The sequence below is a fragment of the Phodopus roborovskii genome, unplaced genomic scaffold (assembly GCF_943737965.1).
Source record: "Phodopus roborovskii unplaced genomic scaffold, PHOROB, whole genome shotgun sequence".
NCBI lineage: Eukaryota > Metazoa > Chordata > Mammalia > Rodentia > Cricetidae > Phodopus > Phodopus roborovskii.
The window spans coordinates 56,459-70,915 of record NW_026126159.1 but is presented as its reverse complement, the minus strand read 5'-3'; positions in this window follow the sequence as shown (position 1 = coordinate 70,915).

The following is a 14,457-nucleotide window of genomic DNA, read 5'->3' as shown; positions in this document are numbered from 1 at the left end:
GAGTAGAGAGTATTATAACCCATAAAGGTCACCTCAACCTCACAACCTCACAGAATAGTACCATCAGCTAAGGACCAAATGTTTAAAACTGTGAGCTTGTGTAGGACATTTCATTTTCAAACTGGACTAAGATGTGTGTCTCAGAATGTCTTTACTGCTTTGACAATTGCCGTTATTTCTTTGCCAGTCTCTATGTATGTTTGGGTGCGCATGTGTGTACTACATAGAATGTGTCTTGTCACTGTATGTCTAAGGACTGACAATGTAAGCAGCTCTGTGTACATTTGTAGAGCTGTCAAAATACATACTTTCCCACTGTGAGTTAGGGACCACCCTCCATGGGGCAGGAGACAAGTCTTCAGGAAAGAAAAGTAGGAATGAGTAGATTAGAGTGGAAGCTCAAATGTGTTCCCTGGGAGGCAGCCAGTCCTCCTTAGCTCAGCCTGCCACCCTGTAGGAAATGGAAAGAATAAAGGGACTGAGAGACAGAACATCTTCTGAAACACGATGTGGTAACTCAAGCCTATAAGTTCAGCTCAGGGAAGGATGAGGTATGTTGACTGCCACTAATGGGAGGCCTGCCTGGGATACAGTTTGAGACCTCATCTTAAAATAAAGCTCTTTGTAAAGGCTCATGTCTGTAATCTCAGGATTTGGAAGGTTGGGAACAGGCAAGTCAAGAGTTCAAAACAACACCACAAAAATAGGCTCTGGGGGCTGGAGAGAGAACTCAGCACCACTCTCCAGAGCAGAGGACCCTGTTGGATTCTCAGCAGTCACGTGGTTTCTCACAGTCACTCCAGTTCCAAGGGATCATATACCTTCTTCTGGCCTGCAGGGCACCACCAGGCATGCAAGTGGTGTATAGACATACATGCAAACAAAACATTCCATACATGTAAAATTTAAAAATGGCCTGTGAATTTTATACCTTATAGATGGGGAATGCCACACTGTCAGGTACCTCTTCACACTCCTATTAAACTGGGTGAACTGTTTCCCGAAGTGAAACATGTCATTTAAGAAACATAAGTTGGGAGGATGGTTATAGAGAGATGGCCATGCAGTTAAAAAGCACTTGCTGTTCTTGTAGAGAATCAAGGTTTGGTCCCCAGCACCCCACATGATGGCCCACAAGCAGCTGTAACTTCAGCTCTAGGTCATCTGGTACCTTCTTCTGGTTTCCAAGGGGACCAAGCATACAGTGTACATGCATGTGTAGTCAAAACACTCATACACATATGGCAAAAAATACATGTCTTTAATTTTTTTTTTTTTTTTTTTTTGCTTTTTCAAGACAGGTTTCTCTGTGTAACAGTCCTGGCTGTCCTGGAACTCAGTCTGTAGACCAGGCTAGCCTTGAACTCACCTGCCTCCACCTCCTGAGTGCTGGAATTAAAGGTGTCCACAACCACCCGGCCTAAAAATATTTTTAAGGAAATTAATGAACATTTACAAGAGAACATACTTTTAAGTAGGGAAATTCTAATACAACTAGGTAAAGTGACTCAACCAAGGCCACACAGCTTAGGACAGAGCCAGAATGGGTAGTCTGCTCAAAGATTATCTGGTCTCTTTCCTTCTAAGGTAGAAGCAGGAGGATACTAAATTCAAGGCCATCTTTGGCTGCCTGTGAAGTTCATGGCCAGCCTGGGATACACAGAACCCTTCTCAAAAACCAAACAAAATAGGTATACAGGATATCCCAGAGGAGTTCCTGTAAAGATCCAGTGATGATGGTGTACTAGAAACCAGAGGCCTTGAACTCATTGCAATGGACATTTGCTAGTAAAGCTGATAGACAAAAGGGTCTATGTGGCACACGGAGGTCCCCAGCACCACCAGGGTGAATAAAGAGGGGTTGGACGGGCGGGAAGGAAGGAGAGAAGCAAAGAGGGTTTCTGTTGTTGTTTTGGTCTTGATTTTGTTTGTTTGCTTACTGCGTTTTGTTTTATTTGGTTGAGGTGCTGCAGTGGTGAGGGGAAGATATGGGGGGACATGGAGGTGAGCAGAATTGGGGTACATGATGTAAAACTCTCAAATACAGAAGTTAAATTAAAACAAAAATCATTTACTGATAAAAATATGAAGATATTAATTTGAAACATAATTTAGTACTGCAGAATACATATATAATCTTATCATTTATCAAAATGAAAGCAAATTTTAGTATCTATTTATTGGTTTGGTTTTTCTTGAGACAGGGTTTCTCTGTGTAACAGTCCTGGCTGTCCTGGAGTTCACACTGTAGACCAGGCTGATCTCGAACTCAAGAGAGATCTGCCTGCCTCCCGAGTGCTGGGATTAAAGGCATGCGCCACCACTGCCTTGCTAACAAGATACTTATTTTTACATAAAGAATTAAATCTTGGAACAGGAAAGATGGCATAGTCAGTAAATCATCTGCCTTGCAAATGTGAGAACCTAAGTTCAAATCCTCAGAGGCCATGTAAAAAAGCCAGGTATTGTAGCCCTACATATGTAGCTCATTGGTCAGCTAGCCTAGCCTACTTTGTGAAGTTGCAAGCTAGGAAGATGTCAGTTTCAAACAAAAGGTGGAAGGTGACTGAGGAATGACACTAAAGGTTGTCCTCTGACCTCCAAACACATACAAAAGAAATCTTGGCTGAATACTTGAAATGTACAAACTATATCTTGATTTTATTAACAATGATGAGAATGTTACTTTAAACAAATAGGTAATACAAAATGGAAGAATTATATTTAGGCCTGGGCTAGGAAGATGGCTCAACAGGTGGGGGTATTTGTTGCCAACTAAGTCTGACGATTGAGTTCACTTTTTAAACTCTTTTTATTTTTATTTTATGTACATTGGTGTTTTGCCATGGGTGTTGGGTCCCCTGGAACTGGAGTTACAGATAGGTGTGAGCCACCATGTGGGTGCTGGGAATTGAATCCAGATCCTCTAAAAGAACAGTCAGTGGACGGCAAGCTTTAGAGATGCCGCCGAAGGAAAAAAAGTGGTTCTGGAAAAGGGGGGAAAGGAGGTGCAGCCTCTGGGAGTGACAGTGCTGACAAGAAGGCTCAGGGCCCTAAAGGTGGTGGCAATGCAGTAAAGGTCAGACATATTCTATGTGAAAAACATGGCAAAATCATGGAAGCCATGGAAAAGTTAAAGTCTGGAATGAGGTTCAGTGAAGTAGCCACACAATATAGTGAAGATAAAGCCAGACAAGGGGTTGACCTGGGTTGGATGACCAGAGGGTCCATGGTAGGACCATTTCAAGAAGCAGCATTTGCCTTGCCTGTAAGTGGGATGGATAAGCCTGTGTTTATGGACCCACCGGTTAAGACAAAATTTGGATATCATATTATTATGGTTGAAGGGAGAAAATAAAATCACATGAAAGACTGAAAAAAAAAATAAAAAAAAAGAACAGTCAGCGCTCTTAACTACTAAGCCATCTCTTCAGGTCCCCAATGACTGGGTTCATAATGGAAGGAGAAAAATGAGTCCTGCAAGTTGTCCTGAGCCACACACACACACACACACACACACACACACACAATGTGTTTTCTGAGACAAGGTTTCTCTGTGTAGCCCTAGCTGTCCTGGAACTTGTAGACCAGGCTGGCCTCAAACTCACAGAGATCCACCTGCCTCTGCCTCCCAAGTGCTGCGATTAAAGGCCTGCCTTTAATCCCATGTCTGACAACTATAATTTTTTAAAGTCAAATATTCTAATACAATATAATACTGGGGATTGAACTCAAGCTAATTCATGAGAGGCAGGCACTCCACTGAGCTATACTGAGCTATAGTCCTAACCTTTTTTTGCCTATTTGTTTATTTTGTTTATACTCACACATACATGTATATAACTAATTCTTATTACTCATTTTCCATACCCTCTCTTATCTGCTTCCCATCATTTTCCCTTTTGAGATAAAGTCTCACCAAATTACCCAAAGTAGCCTTGTATTTGTCATACTTCTATCTCAGTTTTCCAAGTGCCTGGGATTATAGGCCTGTGCCATGAGGCCTGGCACATATTAATTTGATATTTGCATATTAAAGAATGATAGTAAGAAACCAGGACTGTATTGATATCTTATTGTAACAGGGTCCCAGAACCTACCTAGTCTCCCAGATCTTAGCACAACTGACTCCATGATGGAAGTACCATTCAGGCCATAAAACTCAGCATCTAGACAGCACCACTTGTCAAAATGAAAACAAAGACCTAATCTGTTAAAGTCGGTAGTTCTGGGACAGTCTCTAAATGTATTAACCTTGCTTTTTAGTTTCTGTAGTTCTGCTTCTGGCTAACTGTAGTATATCAACCCAGAACATGGTTTATGTGCTTAAAAGCTCCCCTGAGAAAGGCTCAGCCAACACTGGGATCCTGGGCTAGGCTAATAAAGACTTTCTATTGGCTTAAACCCATGTCTGAGCGCTCTCTCTCTCTCTCTCTCTCTCTCTCTCTCTCTTTCTCCATCCCTCTCTCTCTCTCTCTCTCTCCCTCCCTCTCTCTCTCTCCTCTCACAGCACCAGGCACACTCTCCCTCTTCCTCCCTCCCTCCTATCTCCTCCCTCCCCCTTGTTTTCCCTCTATCCCTTCTCTGCTCCCTCTCTCCCTTTCCTCTCTACCTCCCTTCTCTCCCTCTCTCTCTTCCCTCTCCCTCTCTCTCCCTCCCCAGTCTCACTAGCTATGTAGTTCATGTTTCCATCTAGTTGTTTTGTTTTTCTTGATTTTTCTGACACAGGGTCTCACTCTGTATGACCTTGAACTCGGGGCAATCCTCCTGCTTCAACCTCGCAGGTGCTAGGACTTCAGGCATGAGCCACTACACCTAGAAGAGAAGCCCCTTTCTAATAATCCACAGGAAATCCACCCTGATCCTGGAGAGAAGCATCAGCCCCTACTTTAGCCCAGTTAGGAATCTCAAGACCACACACAGCAAATAGCCCTTGTACTATCCACCCATGAAGGTGATGGCTGTCCTGACCCTCTATGTGAACCTCATTCTTTCTGTGGGTCCTGTGTGGATCTTAGGCTGGATCATCCCTGGCATACTAATGGTAACCTCCATGTCCTCCATGAATCATCTTAAACACAATCCACATGTAATAAACTCATTTTTGATTCTACAGACCTGACTTTTCTCTATAGAAATTTCCAGCATCCTTAACTTATACAGAAACTCTGATCATGGGTAGAAGCCCTTGCTTTCACCGTCAGCAACAAGCCCTGGCCACTACCTGGTGAATCCTACATCTTAACCCCATGGTATCAGAGCAGGGATCCAGGATCCAATTTGCAACACAGACTTTTGTTTGGAACTTGTTAGCTGGGCATGATGATGCTTGACTGTAATCCCAGGACTAGGGTGGCAGAGGCAGGCAGATCTCTATGGATACATGGCCAGCCTGGTCTAGGCCAGCTAGGGCTACATAGTGAGACCCTATCTCAAAGCAAAAAGGCAGGAGGCTGGAAAGATGGCTCAGCAGTCTAGAACACTGGCTGCTCTTCCAGAAGACACAGGTTTGATTCCTAGTACTCACAAGTACTTTTGTCTCCATTTCCAGGGGATTTGATACCCTCTTTGTTGTAATTTTAAAAAAAATACCACGAAGACAAGGCATGCCATACAACATGACTCACATTTATTGGAGGAGGAGAGAGAAGAGGCAGAAAAGGGGCAGAGAGCAGTCCCTAGGAACAAGAGTGGTAGGGAAGACCAGGAGAGGGGGGAGAAAGAAAGATGGGAGGTGGGTAGGGCCCTTTTTTTTATAAGGAAATGTAGTTAATGCACACTGGTGGTGCTCTTAGTGGCTGCAGCTGAGGACATATCCTGTCAAACCCCAAAGGGCAGGCCAGTACAGATACCTGAATACTAACACTCTTCTGGGCACCTTCGGCACCAGACATGCAACTAGAGAACAGACATGCAGATAGGCAAAACACCATACACATAAAATGAATTAACTGATTGCAAAAAGCCAGCCTGTCTATACGGCAAGATCCTACCAGAAGTAGTAGCAGGGATACCTATGTTGACTCTACTTTGAACCCTGCCAATCTTATTTATAAACATATGAACTATGGTTTCACCTGGCAGAAGACTTCCTGTTTACAGTGTCGCTGCTATGTGATGATTCCTCACAGGGCTCCCTGTCCTGACCTTGACAAGAAGTCTGATTTTCCAACTTTCTACATATCTGACCAGACTATGTAGAAAATGTTTTTCTGAACTTTCTTTCCTTTCCCTCCGTCCCTCCCCTCCTTCTCCTCCCTCCTTCCTCACTGATGTTTTGCCTGCATGTATGCCTGTATAAGGGCATTGGATCTCCTGGAACTGGAGCCACAGAGAGTTGTGAGCTGCCACGTGTGTGCTGGAAATTGAACCCAGGTCCTCTGGAAGAGCAGCCAGGGCTTGTAATTGCTGAGCCATCTCTGCAGCGCCCCCACCCCGTTTTTTCTTTTAACAAAGGAACTCTATTCATTTACAGAAATCTGTGATCTGATCTGTCCTAGGAACTGCCACCTTGACTCTCTCTAGAGATGCTCTATTGGGAATGAAGCTCACTGAAACAGCACTTGCCAGGAATGAAAAGCCACAGAACTGGTTAGCCGTGTTAATCACTAGTAATCAATAGTACAAATACATAAGCAAGAAGGTACAGGGATGTACATTAGTTGAAACAGTGTTTGCCTTAGCTCTGAGTTCAATCCCTAGTAATACACATGCATGTATGCATGCACGCATGCTTGCACACACACACGAAGAGGCATAGTGGCAAATGCCTGTAATTCCAGCACTTAGAGTCAGAAGCAAGAGGATCATAAAAATTTGATGGACGGGGTTCTCTGGAGCTACTCTTGTCATGGCATTATCCTGAAAGCCCTGCTTTAATACATGGAGTCCCACTTTTTTGAGACAGGGTGTCTCTGTGAAACAGCCCTAGCTGTCCTGATATACTCTGTTGACCAGGCTGACCTCGAACTCACAGATCTGCCTGCCTCTGCCTCCCAAGTGCTGGGATTGAAGGTGTGCACTATCATTGCCCTTCAGGCCCACTGTCATGAACCAACAGAAGAAACAAGAACCAAGGTCTTGGAAGTAACCAAAGTCCAAACTCTGCACAGGACTATGATTTCCAGCAGGCACCTCAACCCTGAACTGGTACCCTTTAAGAAACCCTTAAATTCAATAGGAACCTAAGGAATGAATCATTATGAAACTGCCTAAACCGTTGGATAACCTGTCTTGTTCTTGTTAAATAATCCATATTTCAATCTGGGAATGATGGTACAGACCTGAAATACAAACCATTTAGTTGATGGTTTTTTGTTGTTACTGTTTATATTGCCAGGGATGCAAGCAAAGGTCTCACATGTGCTCTGCAAAACACTCTACCAAGTAATCAAAATGTCTTTGCAAAAAATATCTCCCCTCCATCCTTTCTGCTAGTATACACTAGGTAAATTTTACAATAAGCTAAATTCCTAGAATATGTCCTAGATACTCACAGAGGAGGCTGAGGCAAGCCTGGACAACATGGTAATATTTCACTCTAAAACAAAACAAAAAACTTGCTGGGTGGTTGTGGTGGCACATACCTTTAATCCCAGCACTTGGGAGGCAGAGGCAGGAGGATCTCTAAGTCTGAGGCCAGCTGGGTCTACAGAACAGTGCCAGGATAGGCTCCAAAGCTACAAAGAGAAAGCATGTATCAAATACAAACAAACAAACCCTCATTTGGTAAAAGTGTTACAAACAGCGGGACCTCAATTTGATCCCAAGAACCCCAGGTAAAACAAGTCACTGTGGGGAAGCATACTTATAATCCCAGCACTGATGGAGACTAGAGACAGGCAAACCCCTGGAGCTTCCTGCAAACCCCACTTAGCCTATCTGGGAAGTTCCAAGCCAACGAGACTCTGCATTGAGGCATTAAAAGTACACTGTGCCTGAGAACAAGACATGATGTTGTGCTCTGTGCTTTACACACATACACATTCACCTCACAGTAATATACACATACAAATATATATACAGGCATGCCAGGGGGGAAAATGTTATGTAACTCACAATCTGAATTGCCGTAAATATGTCTGGAACCTGTATTAGAACCTTTAGCGTTGTAACACATACACGATTTCATGATCCCTATTATCTCCAGGAACTTAGCACCAATGCTGTAGAGAGAAATACCTTAGTTGTTTTCTAATTAGTGTCTGACACACCAATGGGATATTTTTACACTAGCCTGTCCCTGTGGGATGTAAGGAATGCCCATGTTGTGAACTAGTTTATGTTGGACACAAAAGTTTTGAAAGTGTCTTGAGGCACTGTGGATGGCCCATGAAGGCAAATATTGCAGGTCAGTGAGCAACAGTATGTTTTTATGCAAGAAGAGGCATAAACAAAATGGGAGAAGGTATTAACAGAAACATACGCAAATTTTACTCTCCAGAGGAGTAGACAGGAGGAACATCTATCTGTCAAAGGACAGTGAGCTGTCACCCTCTGGGTTAATGTTGTCATCATACGTGGCACCTGGCCCGTTAAGCTGCAATCCTCTGGCCTGACTAACTGCAGAAAGCAACTCTTCTGGCTTTAAGAGAAATTATCTTAAATCTATATGGTGCTTCACACATCCCTTGACAATGTCTCCAATGCCTTACCCCTGATAGTGTCATTCTCCTGACTTAAGGCAAGAAACACTAACTTGAACCCAGAGAGAAATTCTTACCTTTGCAGTAGAAGAGTTTCTGCGTCATGGTTGAGCGTGTAGTTCAGTAGCAATGCACACTTGTCCAGCATGAATGAGCTTCTGGGCCTCATGCCCAGGACTGCATCAAAGAAAACAGATATGAGTCTCTATGATTTTTAAGCCACTAGACTTACTGTGCAAGATTTATTCTTAATTACATGCAAAAGTGTCATCTACTACTTCTAGGTCTGAGCTACAAAAGCTTCCATGCAAGCCACTGATGTTTCTCCATCTACCAACTAAATAGTGATAACCCCAAGTACATAGAGAAAAATAGGTCATAAAATGAAATTCTCTGGATCCATGGATAACCAGCATTCTTGGAGTGATATATTATTTATGCTTTATTAAAGCTTGACTGAGGATTCAGAAAGCAAAGTCAGGCATGCACCTTTAATCCCAGCAGCCAGAAGCTAGGAGGCCGTGGTCCACACCTTTTTAATCCTAGGATTCACTCAGGATTAAGAGGTAGATGGATCTCTGTGAGTCCACGGCCACCCATATCTACACAAGAGTGAATCAGTCTAAAAGTGAATTATAGCTTCAACCTTAATCCCAACATTAGAGAAGCATATAAGACAGGAGCAAGTATTTAGTAGAGGCATTCATTCTCCAGCCACTCTGAGGAGAGGTTACAGTCTGAGACTTGGTGAGAGCTCAGGGAGACAGGATCAGCCCACTCAGGCTGAGCTAGAGGTGAGAGCTAGTGACCAGCTGCTTTGCTTTTCTGATACCCAGCTTGAAGCTTGAACCCCAATATCAGTCTCTGGGCCACTTATTTATTCCTGTTACACATTCTGATTGTATATTATATGAAAAACAACTAAATACTTGTTAAGCACTTGAGGTTCTCATAACAACTAACATAACATAATATTAAGCTCAATTAATAACAATCCCTTAATGTGAAACCATGCAAGAATAGCCCCCCTCTTTTTAAAGCATAGCTAGCCTTGATCTTACTATGTAGCCAAGGATGACTTTGAACTTCTGAACTTTCTGCCTCCATCTCCCAAGTGCTGGAATTACAGCTGTATAAAAGTAGGGCTTCATGCATGCTCAGCAAGCACTCTACCAACTGAGCTACAGCCCTCAGAGTGTCCCAATACTAATGTCTCTGTGAACACAAGCATGGCACTTATACAGAAAGCACCTAGATGACCTGGAAATTGACCACCCGAGTTCATCTTAGGAACCTGTCAGAATGCTGAAGAAACCTCATCCTGAGTCAGGCAATAAAGTACTTGTAGCAAACATGAAAGTTTGAGTTGGATCCCCTGAACTCATGTTTTTGATTTGTTTGTTTTGTTACATTGTTTTAAAGCCAGGGACTATGGAGAAGGTCCAACACGTACAGGTGCCAGCCACAAATCCTTGATAATTTTGAGTCCCTGAGGCTCACATGGTAGAATTTCTCCTTCCAACTCCCACAAATTGCCCTCTGACCTCCACAAGTATGGTATGGCACACCCATGTATACACAAATGCACACACATCCAGAAACAAAATGAATAAAATGCAATTTTAACTGCTAAGCCAACTCTCCAGCGATTTTAAAAAGCTAAGTGTGGCGTGTCCCTGTAATGTCAGCACCAGGGAGGCAAAAACAGGATTCCTGGGGCCTGTTGGCCAGTCAGTACAGTTCAGTCAGAAAGCTCATGAGACTGTCTCACTAGGTACATTCAGTGGTGGCCCACACCTTTAATCCCAGCAGTCAAGCGACAGAGGTGGGCTGATCTTTGAGTTTGAGGCCAGCCTGGTCTACAGAGTGAGTTCCAGGACAACAGGGCTACACAGAAAGATCCTGTCTTATTACTCCCCCAATAAAAGCAACTTTGTCTCAAAAAATAAAGTGGAGGGGGCAAGAGAGATACCTTCATGGTTAAGAGTACTTGCTACACAACCATAAGGGCCTGGGTTTGGATATAAGCACTCATATGACAAGCTGAGTCCCATTTCATGAATGCCTATAAACTGAGTGCTGGGATAGGGGTTGGGGGAAGAAGGATCACTGGGGCTAGCTGGCTGCTGGCATAGCAAAACAACATGAATGAGTTCCAGATTCAGAGAGAACTCCAGTCTAAAAGGAATAAGGTAGACAGAAAGTGACATGTAACACCTGACAACCTCCTCTGGCATCCACACATGTGCACACACCACGCAAACAAACCACACTCATAGACACACAACTAATATGGCAGTTTGAAAAAAGTAGGGTGGAGAGTGAAGATGCTCAAAGTTGACCTCAGGCCTCCATGTACACACACACACACACACACACACACACACACACACACACACACACACACACACACACAAAAGAAATCTCATCTTGAACTTTCATAGAGAGCTCTCTAGAAACCATGGTCTTGTTCTGCACAGGAGCCTGTTTGACTCAGTAAAATGACAAATCTACAAGAAGAGTCCCTGTCCTTGTACTTCCCAGTAACATTTATTTGGCTCAATAAAGAATAGCAGTCCAGCTTTAAGTCCAGCACTGGACAGGCAGAGAGAGAGAGGCAGGTGGCGCTTTGTGAGTTCGAGGCCAGCCAGGTCTACAGAATGAGTTCCAGGACAGCCAGAACTACACAGAGAAACCCTGTCATGAAAAACCAAAATATATAAATAAAATAGGAATAGCAGAATTGATGTAACCCTGTCCAGAATTCTCTTTCCTCACAAAAGGAAAACTTGTCATCAATGAGAATTGGGACCCTTGTTATGTTAGTTATAGCTACCATTGATGTGATGAAACACCATGACCAAAAGCCATTTTGGGAGGAAAGGGTTTACTTCACTCACAGTTCACAAAGCAATTCATCATCGAGAGCAGGGAGGGCAGGCACTCACTCATATAGGGCAGGAACCTGGAGGCAGGAGCTAATGCAGGAGCCATGGAGGGGAGCGGCTTATTCTACTGGCTTGCTCCTCATGGACTACTCAGCCTACTTTCTTATATAACCCAGGACCACTATCTCAGGGGTTGCACTACCCACAATGAGAGCTACTCCCATCAATCTCTAAAAAAAAAAAAAAGCTCTACATACTTGCCTACAACCTGATCTTATGGAGGCATTTTCTCAGTTGAGGTTCTGTTTTCTCGGAATACTCTAGCTGGTGTCAAGTTGACATAAAACTATCCAGCACAATTGACCCCTTGTCAACTTGACACACAAACACATCACCATTAAGCCACAACCTTTTCTTTTTCATTCATCCTCAAGGACTCACATTAAAAATATAAACAACTAGCAGGACATGGTGGTGCATGACTTTAATCCCAGCACTCAGGAGGTAGAGGTACACAAATCTCTGTGAATTTGAGGCCATCCTGGTCTATAAAGCAAGTTCCAGACAGCCAGGGCGGTTACACAGAAAAGCCCTGTCTGGATAAAACAAATATATAAAACCCCACAATCTTTATATATTCAAACACATTAAAAATTCATTCTCTTTAAAATAGCCAATCTCTCTTAAAATCCAAAGTTCTCAATTGTGGGCTCCTGCAAAATTAAAATTAAGATACTTTAATTCAAGGGTGAAGAACTAGGGCATGGTCACAATCAAAGTAAAACCAAACTCCAAAAGTGTAAATACCTCAATGTTCAATGTCTGGATTCATTCACAATCTTCTGTGTTCCTCCAAGGAGCTTGGGTTACTTCTCTGGCTCAGCCCTCTGCAGCACACACAGCTCATCTTCTAGGTTCCAGCTGCCTCCACTCCATCACTGCTGCTGGTGGTCATCCCATGGTCCTGGCATCTCCAAAACTCTAGGGTCCATTGCTGCAACTGGGCTGTGTTTTTACCAATAGCCTCTCATAGGCTCTCCTCATGGTGCCAAGCCTCAACTTCTTTGCATGATCCTTTAGTCCTGGGCCTTCAACTGCCACAGAGGCTGCACCTTCACCAACTGCTTCTGCTGGCCTCTCACAGTGACAAACCTCAGTCTCTCCATGACCCCTTCAAAACCAGTACCACCTGGGTGATGCTTACACTACCAAGTTCAGCTATAGGCACAAGGTACGACCTTGACTACATCTGGAACACAGCCCTTGTGGGCTGACTGTGAAGAAATACTTCCCACACGTCTAATTTCTCAGCTCCAACTGACCAGCCTTGAGTATCCCAGCAAAGCTAAGGTTTCACTTTAGTAGTTCCGGTATCTTGTTAATCACAGCTGATTCTTCAGCCCCAGCTAACGAGAACCACAGAATCTTAATTCAGAATAACAAATGGCACCAATAAAGTCTTTACCCTTCCCTCTGAACAGTCAGGGCTACACAGAGAAACTATGTCTCTAAAACAAAATAAAACACACACACACACACACACACACACACACACAAACTTCCCTCTGAAATTTCACAAGCCAGGCTTTTCCATCTTCTGCATTTCCCTCAATACAACATTCTTACCTTCCAAGCTCCTACAGAACAGCTCAACAAGCACTGCACACTCAAAGGCTTTTCTTGCCCCAAGTTCCAAAGTCCTTCTACAATCCTCCCCAAAACAACATGGTCAGGTACGTCACAACAAGTTTCCACTCCTGGTACCAGTTTCTAAGTTATGATTACTATTTTCAGTGATGCAACACCATGACCAAAAGCAACTTGGCTTAATTTCACTCACAGTTCCACATAATGGTTCATCATCAAAAGCAGTGAAGACAGGAACTCATGTAGGGCAGGGGCGGATGCAGAGGCCCTGGAGGAGTGCTGCTTACTGACTTGTTCCTCCTGGCTTGCTCAATCTGCTTTCTTATAGAACCCTGGACCACCAGCCCAGGCATGGTACCACACACAATGGGCTGAGCCCTTCACATTAATCACTAATTAAGAAAATGCCTTACAGCCAGCCAGAAAACCAGATCCGTGTGTAGCCCCAACAATCCTCAGAGAAGCTTCATCCAGCAATTGATTGGAGCAGATGCAGAGACCCAAAGCCAAACATTAGACAGAGCTCAGGGAACCCCACAAAAGAGGGGGAGGAAGGACTATAGGAGACAGAGGGTTCAAGGACAACCTGAGAACCTGTCCCACAGAATCAACTAAGCAGGGCTCATAGGAGCTCACAGAGACTGGAGCAATAAGCAGGGAGCCTTATGGAATTGTGCTAGGTCCTTTACATTTATGTGACAGTTGTGTAGCTTGGTGTTCTTTTGAGACTCCTAACACGGGAAGTGGGGTTATTTCTGACTCTTTTGCCTGACCTTGGGGCCCTTTTCCTCCTACTGGTTACCTCACCCAGCCTTAGTACGAGTATTTGTGTCTAGTCTTTTGGTTGGTTTTGGCTTTTTAAAATATTTTTTTAATTATTTATTTTTCATGTACACTGGTGCTTTGTTTTGCCTGTGGAAGAGCATTGGGTCTCCTGGAACTGGAGTTACAGTTGTGAGCCACCATGTGAGTACTGGGAATTGAACCTAGGTGGTCTGGAAGAGCGCCCAGGGCTTTTAACCACTGAGCCATCTCTCCAGACCTATGGTTTTAGGTTTTTTTTTTGTTTGTTTGTTTATTTTTTGTAGCAATTCCTCTCTCCCTCCCTCCCTCCCTCTCCCCCCTCCCTCTTCCTCTCTCCCCCCACTACCCCCTCTCTCTCTGGTTTTTCGAGACAGGGTTTTTCTGTGTATCCTGGCTGTCCTGGAACTCATTCTGTAGATCAGGTTGGCCTTGAACTCACAGATCCACCTGCCTCTGCCTCCCAGGTGCTGGGA